We start from the raw sequence: 6,928 nt of genomic DNA, 5'->3' as shown, positions 1-6,928 counted from the left end.
CTAAGCATTAGATTAAAACCTAAGGATTATTTTCATTTAGCATCATAGAGCCGCACAATCCTTTCTGTATACTTGGTCTGCTTCTAAAGTTGCATATAAATATGAGGCCAGAACTAAATACCAGTTTCTTATTTAATGGAAAAAAATGGGGTGGTAAATTTCATGGTTCTCCATTCTCTGTTGCTCAGACCACAGCTGGAAGATTGCAGTGAGAGATATCTGGAAACATTCAAAATGATTTAGCATAAAAAAAGAGGATCCTGGGAAGACACAACAGTTATTTCAAATTTCTGAAGGATTGTCATGTAGAAGATGGTGCAGGATTGTTCAAAGTTGTTCCAGAACGCAGAGCAAGAAACAATGGTTTTAAATTATAAGGAAGTAGATTTCAGTATTTCCTAATGGTATGAGCTAATTAGCAAAGGAATAAATAATCTTAGAGCTGGTGAACCTTCCTTGACTGAAGATATATAAAGAGAAGCTGAATAGCCATCTGTTGAGATGGTTGCATTGGGCAGAGAGTTGCAGCGGATGGTCTTTATGGCCTTTTACAATCTCTGATTCTATGAAACCAACTCCTTTATCAGCAGGATCCTAAGAAAGAGCGATAGAGTGGACATTAAGTGGAGTTATTGTAAGCCAAGTATTGACAGGGTTTACTTTTGACAGATTAAGCCTGAGCATGATGATGGGAGCTTTGTCTCCTTTTGATTACTGATTTGCATGGAGCCCACAGATTAGGTCACTTAAAATTCAACTACAAACCAATTATTTGGCAAATGGAACATTTGTTAAATGGAACATTTTTAAAAAAGAAAAATAAATAGAAAATAGTTCCACCCCCAATTAGGAGATTAGGAACCTTTTTTCCCCCCATGTCAATTTCCAAATATGTAACAATGCAGAAAATATGCACTAAGGGAGAAACAGCTTTCACATATTCAGGCTTCAGTTCTGGGTAATTTTGGAAGGGGGAGAGATTAATAAAGGAACGCCTATGATCATATTGCTAAGGAACTGTTCCCTGAGAAGGAGATAGAATGCTTTCCACAATGAGTTCCATGAATACTGATTTTTGAATTTGCTAGTAAATTTTGACTATAATTGCAAGAAAAAGCAATGAGAGCAAATGCTTAAGTAAGGTATTTCCAGTAATATATCTAACTTTGAACTGGACAAATTGACAACTTTCTTCGCTGAAGCCAAGCTGCTATAATGGAGGCCACCAAGCAGGCAAAATGGGTGAGAGCTTTAAAAAAAAAAAAAGCTGAAAGGGTGGGGTAATGACATGTCAAAAAATGTTTTTTCTAAGGATTATATGTGAAGCTACTCACGTACATACAAATAGGTGAAAATTCCCTTTCGGCTTTATTTACCTGAGAATGAATTTCAGTTTGAAGAGGCCTTTATGTCGTTTCAGGCAGAGCACCTAAGATATAAGCAATTTCCAACAAGAGTACTACACATTTGTCTTTATAACAATTTGTATGTAACAGCTTTTATGCAAATGACACTAAAGTGGCACCTTTTTTTCTAAATTGGACATTTTTATGGTTATAATTTTCTTCTATAATAACAGCAAAAAATGGTTGTCCCAGTGGAGTTGAGCGATTCATCTCTAGTGCTGTTTTGTGAAGTTGGAATGACAAGATTCTTTCATCTGCACACAGGATGGCAAAAAAGTGGAGGGTTTTTTCCCTTCTTTTTATCATCCCTGTCTGATCTAGTGGAGGTAGTTATGAGTTACAGTTAGAACTCATAACTTCAGAATCACCTGCTACCAACTTTTCTTTCTTATTAACAATCTCTTGCACTTTCATTCCTATTAACGATAATCTGGATATGTAGAAATTTTCTCTAATTTTGGGGTCACCACCAGTTAGTGGGGTTTAGAATTACTGGGGCTGCAGTAAATTCGGGGATCCAAAAAGCTCTTAGGAATTTTTGCTGTTAATTTAGCAGATGTTTCTGCTGATGACTTGACTGACTCTGAATTTACGATATGGCCAAGAGAGATGACACGATTACTTCTGCTACTGTTAGTAGCACCACTTGAACATTACTAGCAATGATGTTAATGTAACTTTAATGTGTTATATTTCAAAATACAAAGTAAATTAATATTGTGAGAGTTTAAAAAAAACCTAAACCTCTCAGAGAAAAATGAGGAGACCATGAACAAGTAAAAAGCAGATTTATTGTAGAGATATATAGAGATACTGTATATATCATAAGCTTTTGCAAAAGAGTTCTCCCAAGAAAGAGAGAGAACATCTTATCGGTCTGAATACATGATTTAAATACATTTTCAAACAATCAGCAAAACAATTATACGCCCCCACTTACATGTTACTTACATGTTACTTACATGTTACTTACATGTTACATGGGTTTTTAGCTATTCTGCAACATTTTCTCCAGTCAGAAATCCCCTATGGAAATACCCTTAACACATGTCCCTTTAACAATACAATTAATCAGAACATGACAGCTTCTTTCCTTCTTCTATTAAATTAGCCTAGGTCAGCCTGACATGTTCTACTATGAAAGTAGCCTTGGTCAGCCTCAACTGACTTGGAATGTACTAACCAAGTTTTCTGGCTTTATTTTCCTCAGAAAAGGCGTCATACATAAGTCCCTATCTTAATGTCTTACACAGCTGGTTAGCTTAGGGTTAGTTTAGGACATGAGACGTGTAAATACGGCGTCACTAAGGCTATATTCTTTACAGGAGTAATTCTATTACTCTCAAATATATTGATCAGTATTCATTTTCATTTATAAATTTGCATTGGGCATCCAGTGGTAGTTCCAATGGACTATGAACAGTAATAAAATAAAATAAAATATAGGCATTCTTATTAAAACCACCATTTTACAGAAAGCAACAGTAGTATTAATGCATGTAAGGAACCCATGGTATCATATTGTCCTTATTTTACATTTATCATTAGGGGATATGCTCTTGTTGGACATAGAATAACTCAGTAGTGCAGAGGAGGATTTCAGCAGGTTCTGACCAGTTCTGGAGAACCAGTAGCATAAATTTTGAGTAGTTCAGAGAACCAGTAGTAAAAAGTCTGACTGGCCCCGCCCCCATCCATTCTCTGCCTCCTGAGTCCTAGCTGATCAGGAAGAAATGGAGATTTTACAGTATCCTTCCCCTGCCACGCCCACCAAGTCACACCCACCAAGCCATGCCATGCCCACCAAGCCACACCCACAGAACCAATAGTAAAATTTTTTGAAACCCACCACTGCAGTAGTGGAATTTGATTGTACAGTATGTCTTGTGGAGCTCCAATTTTATATCTTGTGTTTCTCCAATATTTCAAAGTAACTTAAATAAAAATCTGCCTTCAACATATTATTACAATTCTATAAGGCAGGTTGAAAGTTACCAGTGATACCTGGTAACCAAGCTTGCAAGGTTTTGTTTTTCCTCCTTTCAACAAGCAATAAAGAAAAATAAAGCTAATAAATGCAAAATGAAGTTTGTTTATTTTTAATTTAGTTTACTGATTTTATAGGCTACTGCAGCTGGTAATGATACTGGTTCATAAAATTGGAACCCACAATCCCTATTTTGTGTGCTTTAGTTTACATGACAGTAGAATTAATCCTGTACTATAACATTCCTCCTTTACATATACTGAAAGTATAGGAGGTATATGTCTGTGCCTTCTCTGGTATGAAGGGACTCTGTAGATGGAACAATTCCATCTCTAAGAGGAAATAATGGGATAATTCCATTTGTAGGGCATCCAAGTTGGTGGTATAAAAAAGTCAAGATAGTGGCCACAATGGTACAACTAAAGTGCCACCCTTTTATGTTAAAAAAAAGGTGGGCTTCTTTACTTTTGAGGACACCTCCTTGATACACACAGACATCTCTCCTAGGGAAAAATCCAAATTATTGTAAGGTAATTCGCTTTAATTTATTTTCTTTTAAAATGTAAATTGGGTTCTATAAACTTGATTTAATGCATTATTATTTTTATTATTTTATTATTCATATTTCTATGCCTCCCACTCTCCGATGACTCTGGGCGGCTTACACCAAAGACAGTATACTAAATAGCATATTGCCCCCAACAATCTGGGTCCTCATTTTACCCACCTCGGAAGGATGGAAGCCTGAGTCAACCTTGAGCCAGTGAGATTTGATCCGCTGATCTGCTGAACTAGCAGTCAGCTGAAGTAGCTGCAGTACGGCACCCTAACCACTGCACCACATCAGCTCTTTTATATTATATTATAACTAATAAGTTGAGAGTCAGATGCTTTGCTTACTACTAAAGAGATTATTGGTTTTTGTCAGGCAGACTGGCAAGTAAGTAAGTAAGCAAGAGGTGAAGAAGAGTGAGGTAGAGGAGGAGGAAGAGCAGAGGAAGAAGGAGCAGTCATTACCCATGGCTATGTAGCTGTGCAGAGGTACTAATTCAGTTATTCCTGAACAAACCACAGTGTTCATAGCCAGAGGTTCTCAATTTAACCATTTCATAAGTTTATAATGTGCAGCATTTAGAGAAAGGATGGATGAAATGCATGGGGAGGAAAAGGATTTGTGAGCATTTTGGCAGAAGGATAGGTGAAAAATATAACAAAAAAACCATATCAAACTGTTTACATAAACTTAAGAATGAAATGTATGGCACACTTCTCTGCTTTCTGCTTTTAAAAAAATCTGATAGGACTTTTGCTCTTTATCAAAAGTCTGAAAAGGCTAAATTATATCCCATTAGCTATTAATTAAGAGTTTTTGTTTTACTGTTTGTTGTTGCTTAAAACTGTTTTTTCAATGAATCTGTCATATAAAACTTGGCTTGCAGGTACTTCTGCACCAAAAATACCACTTACTGTTGAGTATATTTTACGGTGTTGTTATAGATCTTTTCACTCAACCAGCTGTCTTATGTGTTGAAAAGTCTTTCATCTTGTCAAACTCTTCTATTCTTTCTGCAGCTTTCGCGGCTATCAGGGACAGGATTAATCAATTGTACAACTCTGTCTCGAGACTGAAAATCAAGAGACATTACCAATTTCTTTCTTCAGGGCAACAGCCAGTCATTTCCAACCAAATCATAATATTCTGTTCTTAAAAATTAAGAAAGGAAGGATAGTGACTGCTCAAATAATGTTGAGAGGATTCATCCCTTCTCTTATACTTTATTTTAGATGTAAAAAAAAAACCTCTAGGCTGGGAAACAGAAGATAATTCCAACACCAGAGCTACCAGGACCTGTTTCTTTTTGTGTCTTCAAAAAGAGTCAAGTCAGTGTTGGCTCCTAGTGATTATCTGGACAAGTCTCTGCAGTTTGCTTAGCAAAGCTTTTCTGAATACTTTTCCATTGCCTTCTTCATAGGGCTGAGAATGGAGATGTCCCTCCTCTGCATGTTGCCAATGCCTGTAATGGCTGATGATGATATACCGCATCACTTCCTATGTTTGTGTATTTGAAGGTGCTAGTAGAAGCTGGTAGAGAGGCAGATTGATGGAATGGTCAAGGCACTAGGCTAGAAAGCAGGAGTTCTAGTATTGCCTTGGGCATTAAACCTGCTGGGTAACCTTGGGAAGTCACTCATTCTATTACAGTCTTACAGTCATTTTTCAGGGGAGAGGAGTTGAAAAGAATTATAAGAATGATAATTATGTGAATCCAGGGATCCACTAGACTGAGTATTTCTTTCAAATATATATGCTTATTTGGTGAGACATACTGAATGTCATGGCATCAGTAACAGAGCAGGCCAGGAGGATGGGCTCGGTATGAACCTTCAATATAAATTGGTAAAATGTAAAAATGCTGAAATCTGGGCAACTTTGTAGCCCAAAGTTTGGCCTTTTGTATTTGCATCCTGACCTCCAGCTGAGGGCAGTAAAGTAAGTTGTGAGAAAACTAGAACATGGCTGAAAGAAAACTGTAATTGAATTTGATGAAATACCAGTAAGACCCGGTGGAGGATGAATAATATATTTTATTTGAGCATACATGATTGCCTTGTCATAAGAGATCCTGAGTTACACAATAGAAAGACCAGACAATCTGAAACTATCTGATGATCCTGGAGGGAAGAAAACAAATAACAAAAAGCAGGTTGCCGTCTTTCCCTTGGTGCCAAAGGAGTTAGTATTGTTTATGTTAAAAGTTGCTAGTATCAGTAGAAAGGGCAGGCTTGGACCCTTCTTAGAAATGTTGAAGTCAGAGGCACCAGAGTAAGGTCAACTCATGTTCTTATTAGATGCCACATTCTGACGGTGAAGACCATATTATAATTCACATTGCCTTTGTAATTCTTTTGTATCATTTTGGAAGGTAAATAAGCTATAATCTTGTAGGCTTCAGGACTCTTTTGTATTCCTTTGGTGAGGAGCCCAGCAATCGCTAAAATTGATGGAGATGCTTTGTTGTATTTATCTCCAATAGCTTCAGTTTTTCATATTTTTTCCACAACAACCTCATTACTGATTCCAATCTATCCTCTTACTCATTTAGATGAACTGGAAAAGTTCACAAAGTTTTACATATGAAAGCTTTGGGGACTAAAGTTGCTCCAAGTCTTGGGAATGCATTCTGCCTGAGATGTCTAAACTATATGTTTATTCTCAAAAGAAATGTTAATTGTTTCTTTGAGTTATGATGATTGCTTTTACACTTCATTTGGGGCTTCTCCATTTCTTCCTCAGAGAGAACTTCATGGGTTCTCTATGGCCTCAGTGGATCCTTCAAGCACTATGATTCGGTTTTTAATCTCTCTGGTTCCAATTTTGTTTTTCCTTTTATTTTGTAGTCCATTGAGACACTTCAGTGGTTGGTGGAGTGACATGCTTCTAAATAAATAAATAAGCAAGCTAAGCAAGCAAAAATGGCAACTGATTCATTAACCATATGGGTCATTTGTATTTTACCCGGATAACTTTAAATGA

This window comes from Pantherophis guttatus, chromosome 1 (assembly GCF_059756535.1).
Source record: "Pantherophis guttatus breed Tessera chromosome 1, ASM5975653v1, whole genome shotgun sequence".
NCBI lineage: Eukaryota > Metazoa > Chordata > Lepidosauria > Squamata > Colubridae > Pantherophis > Pantherophis guttatus.
This window is presented reverse-complemented; position numbering follows the sequence as displayed.